Below are 17,354 nucleotides of genomic sequence, written 5' to 3'. Positions count from 1 at the left end.
TCATAGTGATGCTTTCTAAGGCCCACTTGACTTTACATTCCAGGATGTCTGGCTCTAGGTGATTTTAGGCTTAATAAAGACTTATGAAAAAATCTTAAGTGCTTTAAAATGATAAGCTACTATATTACTATTATTTTCCTTTAAATATGGCAAGCTTAACTCTGTTGCCCACTTTAATATAACTTTGGGGACAATCCCCGGGAGAAGGAAACGGCAACCCACTCCCGTACTCTTGCCTGGAAAATCCCATGGATGGAGAAGCCTGGCAGGCTACATACAGTCCGTGGGGTCACAAACAGTCGGACACAACTGAGTGACTTCACTTTCACTTTCCCATATACTTCTCTGAATTTTGGTGTTGATTTCCTCTTAAAAATTTTAACTATATCATGGTTATTTGATCCCACTATCATTTTTATTATTCTATTATATTGATAGGTCAGTTGATTTATTTCTTCTAGTGGTCCTGTACAGAATTACTAAAATTGAGATTATTCAGGGTAGCCTCTGCAGGACTGACACCTGGTTTCTTTACCATTAAATTCCAATAAGCTTACCAAAAAGTAATATTTGAGAACAATAAAAAGCCTATGATTTCTTAAACTTATTTTCCATGCAGCAAAATTTAGAAACTTTAAGCTTTCACTTGAAAGTTGATCCTCTTTATCTCCTTTTATGTTTTTACTCTTCTTCTCTCCCTCTTCTTGTAATTTCTTAATTTTCTTTTATTCTTCCCTTCCCCTGCCCCAGCCTCTTTTATCTGGTTCTCTTCTGCCTTCTCTTGCTTTATTCTCTCTCTCACATTTCTCCTCTGTTTGAATTATTAGAAGACTGGTTAGATGCTGAATTTTGCTGTAGACACCTATACAAGGCTATTAAAGAGTGCTCTTTTGTGAGAACTATTAAAATAGTTTAGAAATCGTGGTGTTTATGTGAGTACATTGCATGTGCAGATGAACGGCAAGATAATGTATTTCCTCGGCCACTGAGATTCTGTGCGCGCCAAAGACAGATTAAGACTGGGAACACAAAGACAGAGAAAACAATTTTAACATGGAACAGATAACAGGTATAAAGAAAAAGAGTGTATCTTGTACTTTCTGTAATAATTTATAACACCAAAAATAATAAAGGGTTTCACCTGCAAATCACCCAGCAAAAACGTGTGTGTGTGTGTGAGTGTATGCTTATATTTTAAACCTTTACTGAATTTGTTACAATATTGCTCTGTTTTATGTTTTGGTTTTTTGGCTGGTGGCACATGGGACTTACCTCCCTGACCAGGGACTGAACCTGCGCCCCCTGCATTGGAAGGCAAAATCTTAACCACCAGGAAATTTCCTGTGTATATGTATATCTTGTCTCAACAACTAGATATAAACTAATGGAGGACAGGTTCCATGCGTTAAAGTCCTTTGTATCCTTCAAAACATAGCACAGTTCTTCATATACACCAGGCACTTAAAAGGGGATTGAGTGGAATTTAGAAATCATTATGAAATTGGTGACTACCCTCAAAACATTGACTAAACTTGCATGATATTGCTATTTAAGCAGTTTAAACCACTCAAATGAATATGACGACACACACAGACACACAGGCCTAAAACATTCCCCAGTTAAATGAAAACATGAAACTGGAGATTTATGCAAGTACGCAGGAGAACATTCTATGGAAACCCATACATAGAGAATAATTAATTAATTAATTTGCAATCTTTGGTAGCAGGTCACTTCAGTTCAGTTCAGTCGCTCAGTCGTGTCCAACTCTTTGTGACCCCATGAATCGCTTACAAATAATCAAAAATATCTTCATTATGGTTCAGTGCCTCAAGTTTCCAGGAATGATTATAGTGAATTAGCAAACTGGGAGTAGCTGTGCACTTATTTATAGTGACATACCAGCCTAGGTGAACTTGGATAAGTCATGCTCTCTGTCCTGTGCTTCTGTGTTTCCGAAGTGACAGTACTAGTTGCCCTCTCTCCCACCTTCTCTGCAAAGATGTTCTGCAAATAAATGAGGTAATGTTTGTGAGATGTTTTTGCAGCTTGGGAAAGAAACCCACTGCACACATCTCAGATGTTATTTCTATTCCATATTCAAACCTGGTGTATTATTGCCTCTGTTTTAAATGGAAATTGGACTGTTTGAGTCCTGGGTTCTGACCAAAATCTGGGTCAACATAAAAGGACGATTATTTTTAATTTTAATTCTGAGGCTCTGTTCAGCTCCCTTGCACGTGTGAGGACCAACTGTAGGAAATAAACAAAGCACATAAATCAGGCTTTCAAAGAGAAAAATCATTCTCCCGAAGGCTTTTTTTTTTTTCTTTCCTTTTTTTTTTTTTTTTCAATGAAGAGCGTGAACACTGTATTTCCCAGGCAGAATATTTCGGTCCAAGAAGGAGGATAGTGCAGGCAGTGGGAGCGTGTGTGCGTGTGTGCGCGTGTGTATGTGTGTGTATGTGTGCTGTGCGTGCGCGCCCGCGGAGAGAGGGGCGGGGGAGGCGGATGAGGAGGATGAGATCATAGTTTCAGGATCCTCAGGAAACCCTGGTACTGGCAGTAGCCAGGCTCTGCTGTGCCCACATGACCCACAACTCTGGCAGCGGACTCGACACTTCCAACATTATTAAATAATAAGAAAGCGGCTCCTACTCCATGCCCAAACCACCCGACAGACCGGTGGACACCTTCGAAGAGTTTGGCGAGTCGGTGACTGGGGCGGCCGTCCATTCCAAGGTGTGTGTGTGTGTGTGTGTGTGTGTGTGTGTGTGTGTGCAAGGCGTTTTCTCCCTTGACAGCTGGGGAGTGGGGGAGGGCGCGGGGGTGGAGGGGGCCCAAGGGGTGGGCGCGGGGCCCGGCTGCCGCGCGCTGCCCCCCGGCCGCCCCGGGGGCCCGCCGAGCCAGCCTCCAGGCGGGAGATGCCCGGTGACGCGCAGCTCCAGCGGCGCAGGGACCGCAGCCGCCCCCGGCGCCGGGGCGCGGGCCCGGGAGGCTCGGCCGCCGCCGGAGCAAGGGCAGGCGCCGCGCACCCGGCAAAGTCGAGTGGAAGGCGGGCGGCGAGCGCGGCGGCAGGCAGGGAATCGCCCCAACGCCCACTCGCAGGGTTCCCACCTGTGCGCCCGCGCCGGCCGCCGGCGGCGCCAAGCATGTGCCGGGCGCTGCAGCCGGGACTGCGGCGCGGCGCCTCCCCGGGCGGGCGGCGGGCGGTGCCTCGGGCCCGCGGGACGGCGGGAGCGGCTGCGGCAGGAGGGCCGGCCCGGGGGCGCGGGGCCGCGCAGGTACATCTCGGCCGCCCGCCCGCCGAGGCCGGGCCGCGCGCCGCGGGTTGAGTTGTTTCTGTGGTCCCCGATGCCCTCTCGGTGGTCCCCGCGGGCTGAGCAGCTGGGAGGTGGCTTGCTCCCCTCCGTGAAGGATGACACTCACGTGGGGAGCAGGCTGGGGGGCTACTATTGAGCGGGAAATCCGCGCCGGGGTCCTCTCCAGCCGGCGGCGTCGGCGCGTGTTGCAATGCACTGCGGTGCCCGGGCGGCGGGGTCGGGTGGGTGTGGGCGCCGGGCGCGGGGAGTGGGGCGCGGCGCGGCTGGGTGGGCACGGAGCAGGTCGAGGAGAGAGGAGTGTCTTCGGCTTTGGGAGCCTGGAGTTTTCCTTTGGGCCCAGGGTGGACGCAAGGTTCGTTCTGGTACCGGAATGGGAGGTGGCGAGGTGTCTGTCCAAAGACCAACGCCAAGAATAGATGAGGGATGCGGGGCTGGGCTCAGTGGTACCAAGGCTCGGACTTGGAAGTAAAACTTTCCTCTTTGGTGAGCTTGAGGTTTGACTTTGAGAAGGTAAGTGTAGGACCTGAGTGGAGGTGGAGTGGGGAGTCTTGGCTGTACTCTGGCGGTGAAATTCAACGCCATTAGGTTCACTGTTGCTCTGTTAAAAGGGTCTTTTGAGTTATGGTTCTGTTCGAGTTTGCTATTATCTGTTATGATCACTTGGGGTTTAATGAGTGGTGTTTCCTTTTGAACATATCAGTAACCTATATTGTTGAAGTATGCATAATTATTCATTTCTTTTACAAAAAAAGACTTATTTTGCTTATTCCAAGGGTAGAAACTTTATGGAAAAAACAGTTCTATGAACTTTAGCTTTATTCACTCAGTTCTAACACTACCATAAGGAGTGGGTAATATGAGGAAATCCAGACACAGAGCGGTGAAGTCATTTACCCAAGGTCGCAGGGCTTTAAATGTTAAAGACCAGTTGAGCCTTCGGTGAACTCTAAACCAACATATATATTTTTTTCATAAAAATAGGACTTCATTGTACTGTCTTTTTTCTTATATATTTGATATATTGACCGCATTTCTACCAAGATGAACCTCATAACTATGTTCTACGTGTTGGGGACAATTAACATTTTCCTAAATTTTAATGGCAATTATGGCAACTATCCTTTGAGCCTTTTCCTTTTGCCAAAACTGACCGTTTCCTACAACAATTATGCTTTAAAGTAGTATTTATCAGCTAAATTAAGATTTTCAGCAGGTAAGATTTATCTATCAGCAAAGTCAATTATTATAAAGCAGGCACCTGAATCTATATATTTGTTTGCACTTAATTTTAAACTTCCTAAGGTATTAGTCTGTTACTTTGCTCAAAGCAGGGCCATCATTTCCTTCCGAACCCCATCTTGCAGAATTTTTGAGCAAGTTTAATCATCTTTAATTCAATCACTCTGACAAGAGCTTAGGCAGTTTTAAAAGAAGAATTATGCAATTCTCTTTCAACTCTCAGTGATTAGAAGCAGGCTATATTGCGAGGGTGTTCGTGTATGTCATGGCTTTTCACCAGTTGTATGTGCTTTAGACAAAGTTGTATAGCAGTGAAGACGGAAATCACATTTTTTCATTAGTACTAAGCTGAAATACTGTAAACGTCTCCACTTGTTCTAAATGAATCATGATGTGAAGAAAGGTCTCAGTGGGGTAAAGCCCATCTGCACGTATTTAGAGAATTATGTCTCATCTGAGTTTATCATGGAGCTCTTAATATTTGTTTTATTAGACAGATATCTCTCTTAGGTCTTCATCTGTTATTTTTTCAAGTAAATTTAATTGCTGTTTCACATAATGAGTTTCAAAATTATTCTGACATTCATAGATTTCCTTAAGTCTGGTTTTCAGTTTCATTAAATTCAGTATACATATATCAAATCCATACTAATTCAACATTACATGTGAAAAAAGAGTAGACTCTAACTGAACTACAGGGAGACATGATCTTTGGATGTGAAAAGAATTATCTTCAGTAGTTAAACTCTTCCACATCCCAAGGTATTGTCCATCTCTATTTGGGGGTGCTAGAGAGTACTGCAGTCAGGAAGGTTGCATTCCATCAGGCACACACTTTTTTGATATTGAAATTGAACTTTCCATGTCTGTTTATATAAAGTGTTGATGGTTATCAAGGCATAAATCCTATGGAGTGTCCATATATCCTTTCTTAACTGACTCATCTGTTCCAGTTTTCCAGTTTCTGTTACTTATTTTAGAAAAAGCATTCTCTCACTACTTTTATCTCACCTGGGAGATTTGACATGACTTTTTCCCTTCAAGTCCCCTGCCTCTAGTTTCGGGAGAACTGTGTTGTCTCTGCCTCTTGAGAGGCTCTTTGCTGCAGGGTCTGGGCGGAGAACTGAGGTTGCATGGTGAGCGGAAAAAATGAGAGCGCCCTGCCAGCCCAGGGGCCAGACTTCAATCCAATTGTCATACACATAAATGGAGTTCCGAAAGAAGGAATGCAGTAAGAATGTGTAATAAAGGATTCCGGACAAGACAGGGAGGTTTGGAACAAGATGCATTAGAAGTCCCCTGTTTACAGAGACATAATGTATGAGGAGAGGTTTACTAAGATTTATTTTTTTTAATTAATTTTTATTTGGTACCTAGTTGCTTTACGATGTCGTGTTAGTTTCTACTGTATAGCAGAGTGATTCAGACGTACATAATACATATGTGTGCTCATGCTCAGCCATGACCAACTCTTTGTGACCCCTTGGACTGTAGTCCACCAGGCTCCTCTGTCCGTCAAATTTTCCAGGCAAGAACACTGGAGTGAATTGCCATTTCCTTGTCCAACAGATACACGTATCCCCTCCCTTTTGGACTTTCTTCTCATTCAGGTCACCACAGTGCATTACGTCGAGTTCCCTGTGCTATCCCGTGTGTTCTTACATGCTTTCCTCAGTGTTTTCTGGATTAGAGACCTGTGTCTCCCTCTAGTTACCTTTACACATTTCTAGTCACCATTAGATACATTATTTCCCCTCATCATACACCTTTGGTCATAGAGAAAATCACAAAAATCCTTTTCACAGTACTTTTTACAGCCTGTAGAGAGCATGTACTACCCTTCCCTGGTTATTACTCTTATTTTCGAAGAGATATTTAAATTTAATGAAGGGTAACCATTGTCTTTCTTTGCCTTAACAACAACTTTGAATTTTAAAGAAATAGTTGTGTGTGTTTGTGTGTATATGTGTTTGCTTGTTGTTAAAGTGGCAGGATGTCTCAAAATAGAAATGTAATTGATTTATCACACATCCGTAAGATTCCCAGAAGTGTCTGTAGGAAGAAAAGAGGCACCAGAGTAAGAGAGGTGAGCTTAAGTGTTGAGTGTGCTGAGCAAATGTGTATTAATAACGTAAAGCAAACATAATAATAACTAAACTCATTGACTACTGTGTGCCAGACATCTTCTGTGGCTCTATATAGAGTAACTCAGGTATTCTTCACAGTAGCCAAATGAGGGCTGCCTGTATTACCATTACCCCCATTTTACAGAGGAGGAAACTGAGGCAACGAGCAGGACGGTAATCATGGCCACTGTCACACAGGTAGAAATTCTGAATCTAATATTGATTCTTTAGTTCATGCTGTTAACTGGTAACATGTAATATCTGATTCATAGTTTTATTAATGCATTAAGTCCCCATCATTGTTAAAAATCATAACACCTCCTCAACTGATCGTTTGGTTATTTTCCTGCAATTCAAACAAGTGAAAAAACTTATAACTTCCCTTATGTCAGTGCTTTTTGCTCCATATTTTACATGCAAATTATCTAAAGCAAGGACAGGTATTGATATATAAATGCCTAAAGCCTGGTAACTGCTGGATTATGGGGAATTTCTCATTATATATTATATATTTTTGAATTCAAAAATAGTAACTTCAGCACCATTTGAAACTACTGAAATTTCTAATATCACAGATATATACTTTGGCATTTCAAATAATTAGGTAAATATCTTTAACAGTCTGAAGTTCTATGACCGTTAGTAAACTTAAGAATTTAAAGTCATCTGTTTCATCTACCCCCAGTGTTGTTGTTCAGAGTACTGTATACTGAAAAAGGGATATAAAATATAATATAAAAACACCTGTTGAATTACCTTGGTACAATTTAAAAGTCCATGTTAATCTTTTTATTTTTTTATTTTTTTAATTTTAAAATCTTTAATTCTTACATGCGTTCCCAAACATGACCCCCCCTCCCACCTCCCTCCCCACAACATCTCTCTGGGTCATCCCCATGCACCAGCCCCAAGCATGCTGCACCCTACGTCAGACATGGACTGGCGATTCAATTCTTACATGATAGTATACATGTTAGAATTCCCATTCTCCCAAATCATCCCACCCTCTCCCTCTCCCTCTGAGTCCAAAAGTCCATTATATACATCTGTGTCTTTTTCCTGTCTTGCATACAGGGTCGTCCTTGCCATCTTCCTAAATTCCATATATATGTTAGTATACTGTATTGGTGTTTTTCTTTCTGGCTTACTTCACTCTGTATAATTGGCTCCAGTTTCATCCATCTCATCAGAACTGATTCAAATGAATTCTTTTTAACGGCTGAGTAATACTCCATTGTGTATATGTACCACAGCTTTCTTATCCATTCATCTGCTGATGGACATCTATAATCTTTACACTGGGAACTTATGACATGACTCATAGTTATTTTAACTATTAGTTACTTAAAATATTAGTTATTTTAAAGTAAACTTAGTTATTTTAAGTATTATCCAGATAATAAAAACACATGGCACATGTGATTAGTAAGGTAGAGCACTAATGGGTTAGGTGTGCTAATGCATGTAAAGGTTTATGCACAGTGTTTGAAGATATCAATCAGTGTTATTGCTCCCTGAAAGTACTGGGTCATATGTAGCTGATACGGGCTTCCCAGGTGGCACTAGCGGTAAAGAACCCACCTGCCAATGCAGGAGACGTAAGAGAGATGAGTTCAATCCCTGGGTTGGGAAAATTGCCTGGAGGAGGGGATGGTAACCCACTCCAGTATTCTGGTCTGGAGCATCCCATGGACAGAGGAGCCTAGCAGACTACAGTTCATAGTGTTACAGAGTCAGACAGGACTGAAGCAAATTAGCATGCACACATAGGCATTTGATATGATTAATGTTACTGTTAACGATGACTCACAAGTAATACTGAGTGCATATATACAAATACTCAACTATCTTCTTTGAAGTTTTTGGAAACATTCTAGGCAATGTGTACATTTTCTGTAACTCATGGAGAATGTGATACATTATTTCTCTATATGCTCCCCACCATACAAAGCATCACAGAGTAATTAATAAAATGTTATTCCGATTTATATCATAAGGAAAGAGACTCAAAGCTTGATTGTGTGTGTGTGTATGTGCTATCAGAGTGGAAGTTACCATCATATACAACAATGAATAATTCTTTAATTGTAGTTTACAATTTGATGCCACAGTGCACTATCCTATTGCAAAGAGTTTTGTGTGTTTAATGTAAACACAAAATATGTTACTCAGTTACAATACTTTAGGTTATTCAGTCATAGCAAACAGCTAAAATCTTGGTTACTGAAATGAGCATAGATTTATTTCTTGCTAATGCGTTCTGCCCTGTTGGCCAATAAAACACAAAATATGTTACTCAGTTGTAATAGTTTAGGTTATTCAGTGATAGCAAACAACTAAAATCTTGGGTACTGAAATGAACATAGAGTTATTTCTTGCTAATGCTTTGTGCCCTGTTGGCTATTTTACATCTTCCTCACATGGTAACCCAGGCTCATAAAACCCCTGTCATCTACAGCATCCCCATCACTGATTCATCAAACACATGGAAACATGGTGGGTCACTCACAAATTCTTAAAAGGCTTCTATCAGAAGGAGCAGCTGCTGCTGCTACTCATATTTTATTGGCCAGAGCAAGTCCTATGACCACTCCTAACTGGAAGATGAAAGAGAAGTGCCGTTTTATCAGATAACTCAGATGGAAGTAAACTGCGATATTAGTGAACAGACCTGATTGTTCCCGGATGGATTTATCCAGTTCACGTCAATAGTTTTTATCACATAAAGATGACTTATGATTTTATATAACAATTGTGTTTTAGAATTTCAACCTAGAAAGGCAATTCCTGCATTAAACCGCCAGCAAAGGAAGTAGAGTCTAAACTTATAAAATTGATGATATCCCTCTTTGTCAGCGGGGGTTGGATTTAGTCAAGGAATGTCAATAAAACTCTGATTTGAATAAATGCAGGAGATAGCCTTTCTGACAACAAGCACAAGTCAAGAACGGTGCCAAGATCTGCAGTGTAGCTGTGTTTTCCGAACAGATTTGATAGTATCAACATGATACAGAAAACTGAACAACCACGTGTGTGTCTTTTTGTCACCTGCACCAACATGAACAGAAGTGTTAAGTGTGTTACCGTATATTGTTATAAAAAGTAATACAGGTAAACATATCAATCATACTGTATGGTTATTTTACATTGACAAACATAACCTGAAAAGACAGACTATATCTAGTCCATGTGTTTAATGCTATAAATTTCCTGGAAGCACTGCTATTGTTGAGTCCCATATATTTTGGTATGTTGTGTTTTCATTTTAATTTAGCTCAAGTACTAGTTTCAAAATTTCTCCTGAGATTTCCTCTTTGATCTGTGGGGTTATTTGAAGGGTGGCATTTACTTTCCAAATGTTTGGAGATTTCTCTGTCATCTTTCTCTGTTTTGGTTAGAGAACCTTATTTCTTGTGTTATCTTTCTCCATTTTAGTCAGAGAACACACCGTGTATGATTTCAGGCTTTTAGAATTAGTTTAGGTTTATGTTATGGCCCAGAATGTTGTCTGTCTTGGTTTATGTCCCATGGGCACTTGAAAAGAGTGTGTATTTCACTGTTTTTTGATAGAGTGTTATATAAATGCTCGTTAGATCCTGTTGGTTGATGGTGCTGATAAATTTTTGTATGTCTTTACTAATTTAATGTCTAGTTGTTTTATTCGTTATTGAAATAATTTGTGAAATTTCCAATTATAATTTTTATTTCTCTTTTTGCATCTATCAGTTTGACTATACTTTGCAGCTCTCTTGTTTGGTATATATAAATTTAGGATTGCTATGACTTGGTATATTGAGTATTTTATCCTAACATGATACTCTTCTTTATATGTGATAATTTTATTTGCTTAAAGTCTACTGAATCTGATATTAATATAGACATTCCTTTTTTTAATTTGATTGATGTTTACTTGATTTTTTTTTAACTTCCTGCTTTCAGCCTGCCTGTATCATTATATTGGATCTGAATTCTTTGTTCATACATTACCAGTGGGTTACATATTTTAATTGATTTTGCAAATCTCTATTTTTTCATTTGTATATTTACAGATTTACATTTTATTAAGACTGTATGTCTGCCATTTTAATTTTGGGATTTTTTTCCTCTCTGTTTTTGTTTTAGTTCCTCTGAGTTTTTTCCTTCCTATCAGTTACTTGAGCATATATAGAATTCCATTTCTATTTATCTGTAATGTTTTTAAGTGTATCTATTCATATAGACTTTTAATGAGTACTCTGAGTATTATATCATGATACATATAATTTATCACTGCCTACCACTGTTGTCATTTTTTCAATTACAGTGAAGCATAGAAACTTTACCTTTTTTTATGTATCTTTATCCTCTTCCATTAATAGTAAAATTCTCTAAACTATTTCCTCTACATACATCTGAAACTGTTACAACTTTTGTTTCAACTGTCAAACACAGGTCAGAGAGCTCAAGAGGAGCAAGAAAAATTCATGGTTTCTGCTGATATTTTCACTTACCATGTTCTTTCTTCTTGATATTCCAACATTCTTCTTTTATTGCTTTCTTTTTGTTTCTAAACCTCCCCCTAGCCTTTCTTTTAGAGCCGATAGGCCCCCTCTTGACAATATGTCTTTGTTTTCCTTCATCTAAGAATGTTTTGTTCCCCTTCATTCCTGAAGGATATTTTAACTGGATACAGGATTCTGGGTTGACAGTTCTTTTTTTTAAGCACTCAAAATCTTGTGCCACTTCCTTGTGGTCTCTGAGTTTGCTAATGAGAAATCTTATTTTGTTCTAATTGGTTTTCTCCAATAGGTGAAGTGTGATTTATCTCTTGTTCTTTTCAAGATTTTTGTTTATTTGTTCTTAGTTTTCATAAATTTGACTATGCGGAATCTTGGTATGTACTTTTGAGGTTTTCTGTTTGGTGTTCAGATTCATGAGTCTAAAGACTTACGGCTTTTGTCACCATCTAAGAAATTCTCATCCGTTATTTCTTTGGGTACTTTTTGATCCCTGTCCATTTTCTTTTCTTCTCCCACGCCTCTGAGACTTGAATATGAGGTCTTTTGTTATAGAGACACAATGTGTTAGTTACCTATGGCTGCTGTAACAAATTACCAAAAACATGGTGCTTTACAACACATTTATTCTCTTATGGAGGGGGAGACTGGAAGTCAGAAGTCAGCTGCAATGGGCTCAAGTCAAGATGTCGGGAGGACTAGTTCCTTCTGACGGCTCCTGAGGATGGTACCTCTCTTTCACGTTTTCTAGCTTCTGGATCCACCAGTATTCTGTGACTCACAGTCCCTTTTTCGTGTCACTCCAATTTCTTGCTTCTCTAATCACATCTTCCACTTCATTCTCTATGGTCAACTTTCTTTTTGCCTCCTTCGTTTAAGGATACTGTGATTACATTCAGGTTCCACCTGGATAGTCCATGATAGTCTCCCTATCTCAAGATCTTTAATTTCCATCATATCTACAAAATCCCTTTTGCTATGTAAGGTTACATTCACAGCTTCCAGGGATTAAGGCCAACCTGAATATCTCTGGGATCCCACCATACATGGGTTTCTGAGGCTTTGTTGTTGGTTTTGGTTTGTTTTCTCTATTGTTTAGATGGGGTAATTCCAGTTGTTCTGCCATACAGCTAACAGATTCTTTCCTCATCACTTTCATTAAGTTATTGAGCCCACCCATTAAATTTTATATTTGGTTATTGATATTTTCTTCAGTTCTAAAATGTCCATTTAGTTCTTACTTGTATGTTCCCTATTTTAGCTGACACTTTCTACTTTTTCATTTGTTCATAATTTCTCACTGAAGTATTTGTTTAAAAAATATTTTAAAAGCTTTGCTGCTTTAAAACCTTTGTCAGATAATTCTAACATTTCTCTCATCTAATTATGGGCATCTATCATTGTCTTTTTATATTCAGTTTATGTAATTGATGTCCTTGATTCTTGGTTTGATGAATGATTTTCAACTGAAATCTGGCCATTTTCTTATTAAGTTAAAAGACTTTGGATCTTATTTAAACCTTCTGTTTAAATAAGATCTTATTTAAACCTTTTGTTTAAATAAGATCTTATTTAAACCTTCTGTTTTAGCTAGCTCCCAGTAACATCACCCCAGTGGGTGAAATGAGAATGATGCCACCTCATCACTGCCAGTGGGTACAGAAGTGAAGGCTTCTTACCCAGTCTCCCTTGTCATGTGATAAGTAATATGGAGGGGGCTCCATATTACTGTGGGGAAGAGAATGAATTCAGGCTCCTCACTAGGTCTTCACAGTTACCTCCCTTTCTGTTTCCCGTGTGGCTTCCCCTGGCAACATTAGCACAGGGAGGTGGTCACTCCTGGGCCACAATGATAGTCCTTCCTCTCCAGTAGCCTCCCACTGATACCACCCAGTGGGGAGGAGGAGGGGAGACTTGGTACTGCCAGGTGGGGGTGGAAGTTCAGGCTCCCCGTATGGTCTCCACTGATAACCTAGTGGAGGTGAGTGATGGGAGTCTCACTACCACCCACTTGATAGGAATGAAAGTCCCAACTCCCTACTTGGTCTTTCGTGACATCACCTTGATGGAGGTAAGGGGAGTTGGGGTATGCTGTTTCAGCCCGGTGAGGGTGACAGTCTAGGCTCCCTACTTGGCCTTTGTTGGTATGGATGGGGTGGGGCCACATTTTTTTTTTTCTGTCTCATATAGCTGGAAGAAAGCAATTAATCATTATAAAAGTTTATTTTTTTTGTTTGTTTTGCTTTGTTGCTCCTTTCTTGGTCCTTTGGCTGAAAGAGCATGCTTTTGGTGGCCTGCCATTTTTCATCTGTGCCTTTTGGCATATCTGGGTTTCTGGTTTTGTATTTCCTTATCTGGTAATATATGAAGCAATGCAAAAATCCAGGGAACTCACCACCATTCATTCCTTGGGCCCTGAGTTTCCCTACCTGGGTTTGCCTTCTCTCTAACTTTCAGTCTTTGTAAGTTTATTTTATGTGCCGTGTCCAGGGTTTAGGGTTGTACCTGGTGAAAAGAAGAGGGAAAAGTACTTTTGCTTCATCTTCACAGATGTCTACTCCACATTTTTTATGCAAGGGTAAATTGAAAAATATCCCTCAACATTGATTCTCAGAGGATGAAGCTCAGGGGATTACTACTGATCTGTTTCTGAATAATAACCACTTTACAGATCAGCAGGATGAGAGAGTACTTGGACAGGGATGCAAATAGGATTACAGAACATTCCATCAGTGCTGAGGTTCAGGGATCACGTGGAGGTCCTCTTACTCCTCCAAACCACAGCTTTCTCCTCTCCTGGGAAACCATGACTGCAGGGTGTAGCAAGGTTGGAAACTTTCCCCATTCTCATAGGCTGTCTTTTCTGGCAGGATTCTGGAACTATACCGTCCGAGCCCTTCCTAAATTCTCACAAAGTGTTTCATTCCCAGGAACATTATCCATCTGAAATGCAATTTTCAACCAGAAAGCATGTGGTAAAATGTGGCTTAGCTGGGAAGAAAACAGAGAACCCAAAAATCCACATTTAAACTCTTAAGAAGCACCTACCAGCGAGCACTCATGTTAGTTTCATTTCATATAAAATTATACATTAAAAATAAATGTATGGATTTTGTCAAGTTGTTTGATCACTACTCAGGAGATTAAGTTCAAGAGATGGGGCTGTAAGTTTTCTGCTTGAAACCAATATTCTGAGGAAGAATAGTTGGTGGGGAGGCGATTACAAAGAACTGTCTAGGGAAGTTCTCCCTAGAGACAAATCGAGTTAATGATGTTGTATTTAACCCTGAAGGTCTCACAGTAGTAGCGCAGTGGTTCTCAAACAGCGGTCCTCTGGCAGCATCTGTACAACCTGGGAACTCTGAATGCAGATTTCTCAACAGTCTCTTGTGACAAGCCCTCCAGGTGCTTTCTGATGCCTCTACACCTGGAGACCAAGAACCAGAGCAGCCTCTCCAAGCACTGAAGGAAACATTAAATGAGTGCTTTTCATGATTCTCTCTTTCTTTGTTTTGGCTGCGCTGGGTCGTCATTGCTGTCCTCGGGCTTTCTCTAGTTGTGGGGAGTGGTTACCCTTCTTTGCAGTGCACGGGTTTCTCATTGTGGTGGTTTCTCTTGTTGCCAGCACGGGCTCTAGGCCCGCAGGTTTCAGTAGTTGTGGTATACAGACTTACACTACTCTGCAGCCTGTGAATCCTCCTGGACCAGGGATCAAACCCATGTCCCCTGCATTGGCAGATGGATTCTTAAGCACTGGACCACCAGGGAAATCCCTTTTTCATGATTCTTGACTCATCCATTTAGGTTTTTAGAAAATCTATCTAGCATGTTTAACATTCAGCATGTTTTAAGTATACATATTTTTTCAAGGAAATATCATAAAGAAATTAAACATTTATCACCCCAAAGGGTCTCTTTCATTGAAGATATCTCAGTGATTTGCACAATTGTTTTGTATCCTTAACCCAAACAGTCGTGACTGCTGCATGTCTCATTCCGTGATGGAAACCAAAAAATGCAGCCACGCCTACACTTCCCTGCCTTGGTTCTGTGTAGCTGCTGAGTCTCACGTTAATGGGTTTTTCTGGCTGTCTTCATGACGTGTTCTGGGGCCGACACCAGGCATGAGGATATTTGGAGGCGAGGGTGGGAGCGTCTCTGCATCCCTTGAAGAAGATTCATTTTGGGAGATCTTGTCACACAGTATTGTTAGAGACAGACACATATGCAGATGTCTGGATTCATCATTGTCATTACCACAGCAGCTCCACTATGGGGGATTCACTGTCTATTGCAGGCTGGCATTTTTCTCTGGGGTCATATGAGATTAAAGGGAATCTTGGCTCCAAGGTTGTCCTTAGGAAAGAGAAGCTACATTCCTGAATAAAGAGTTTATATTTGGGGTGCAGTTATAAACCCCAGGATGGAGTAAGACAAAATCAATTAAGAAGTAAATGGTAAAAGATGAAAAAATATTTTCTGATGGTGATAAAATACAGATAGATTCCCCAGTGGCTCAGATAGCAAAGAATCTGCCTGCCATGCAGGAGACCTAGGTTTGGTCCCTGAGTCGGGAAGATTCCCTGGAGAAGGAAATGGCAATAACCCACTCCAGTAATCTTGCCTGGGGAATCCCCATAGACAGAGGAGCCTGGCGGACTACAGTCCATGGAGTTGCAAAGAGTTGGATACGACTGAGCGACTAACACACCATGGCATATAGTCCTAAATACAGTTCAGTTTCATTTTATATTAGTTCATGTTTTCAATTAGCAATTCACTAAACATAGAGAACATAATAGATTTGAGTTTACTTAGACCCATGACTTTGGATGGCTAATATTTTAGATTTTTGATCATCACATTTTACTACATGTAATTTTTAAATATATTTTTTGGTGTCTATAAATCATAAATTTCAGTTCCACATACCTTTTACTCCCCACACCTTTTTAAAGGTGGCTTTCTTTTCTTTTTATAAATAAATCTGGGGGATGGGTCGAGAACAGTTTATCTGCTTTTAATTTAAAATGACCCATTCTGGGTACTTCCCTGGTGATCTTCCAGTTAAGATTCTGTGCTTCCACCGCCAGGTGTATGGGTTCTCTGCCTGGTCAGGGAGCTAAGATTCTGCATGCTGCGTGGCCCTGCCAAAAAAAAAAAAATTACTGGCACACATTCTGGGTGCAGAAAAATACTATTCTCTTACCCTTTCAACATCCCCCACTACCAGTTGTACTGTGTTTTTCATTCCTTCTGTTCCCTTTGTGCCTTCAAGCTGATTATATTTTTCATTTACTCATCCTGCTCGGGTGTTTAAATGGTGGTGCCTCAACATTGTTTTGGGGAGAAGACTTTTCCAAACCTTCATTATACAGTGTTTGTTAAATAAGACCATTTGGGCAGGTTGGAGGAGCCACTCCTTAGAAAACATATTTTGAAATGTTGGAGCAGATGTGTTCTCTCACACACACATCCTTTATAAATAAAGGCCCCTGGCTCTGGTGGTACTAGTCAGATGTGTTCTTTCTCAGAGGGATCACTTGGCTGGCATTTTTAAATGTGGTGGTTTAATCATCACCGAAATGCTTAGGTAAGGCTTAAATATGAAGACAAATAGTTTCTCCACAATAAATGGGGGCAAGGAGAGGGGGATTCAAGAAGGGAAGTGTCTTCTGCGGGCAGTCATCCAGATTTTCCCACACAGTGTTAGTCTCTATTTATACACACAAAATGTGTCAGGTGATTTTTTTTCCATATGCAGATAAATTCTGACTCTTCCTTTTAACCTAAACACTGCCCAAGTAATGTTTACCATGAGATTGCATTCGAAATAATATTTCTGCTAATGCTGCTAAACAGCTTTTAGGAAGTGATATATGAGTCAGGTTGATGTTGAATCTTTGATCAAACTATGAATCAGATTTTCAAAACCGGAAAGCATTTCAAAGCATTTGACTGCTCTTTTTTGTTTTCCTCAATGTCAGTGTGGTCTGTTTGTGCATTTTTTCATTTTCTTTGTTTGCTCTTCTTTTCCTTTTTTTTCTCCCCTTTATTGGCTTAAGAATTCTTTTTCCTCTTATGACTTATTTTTCTAGGAGCATGTGACATAACAGCTATAAATTAAATGTTCTCATTGTGTAAATACCTCTAATATTTTAGACATGAGA

The 17,354-nt window shown here is 40.4% G+C and overlaps 1 protein-coding gene across 5 annotated transcripts in view; it reads left to right on the top strand.

Moving 5' to 3' along the window:
* Nucleotides 1-2,528: 2,528 nt before the first annotated feature.
* The window catches only part of DTNA (dystrobrevin alpha), a 433,908-nt gene continuing 419,082 nt past the window's right edge, over nucleotides 2,529-17,354 (top strand). For all 5 annotated transcript variants that reach the window (XM_060405357.1, XM_060405353.1, XM_060405347.1 and 2 more), the window contains exon 1: nucleotides 2,529-2,742. The gene's annotated coding sequence lies outside the window, so the exon portion shown is untranslated. The remainder of the gene's footprint in view (nucleotides 2,743-17,354) is intronic.

Source organism: Ovis aries, chromosome 23 (assembly GCF_016772045.2).
Source record: "Ovis aries strain OAR_USU_Benz2616 breed Rambouillet chromosome 23, ARS-UI_Ramb_v3.0, whole genome shotgun sequence".
NCBI classification, from domain to species: Eukaryota; Metazoa; Chordata; class Mammalia; order Artiodactyla; family Bovidae; genus Ovis; species Ovis aries.
Note: the sequence above shows the minus strand (reverse complement) of the source record. Positions and strands in the feature narration are given on the sequence as shown.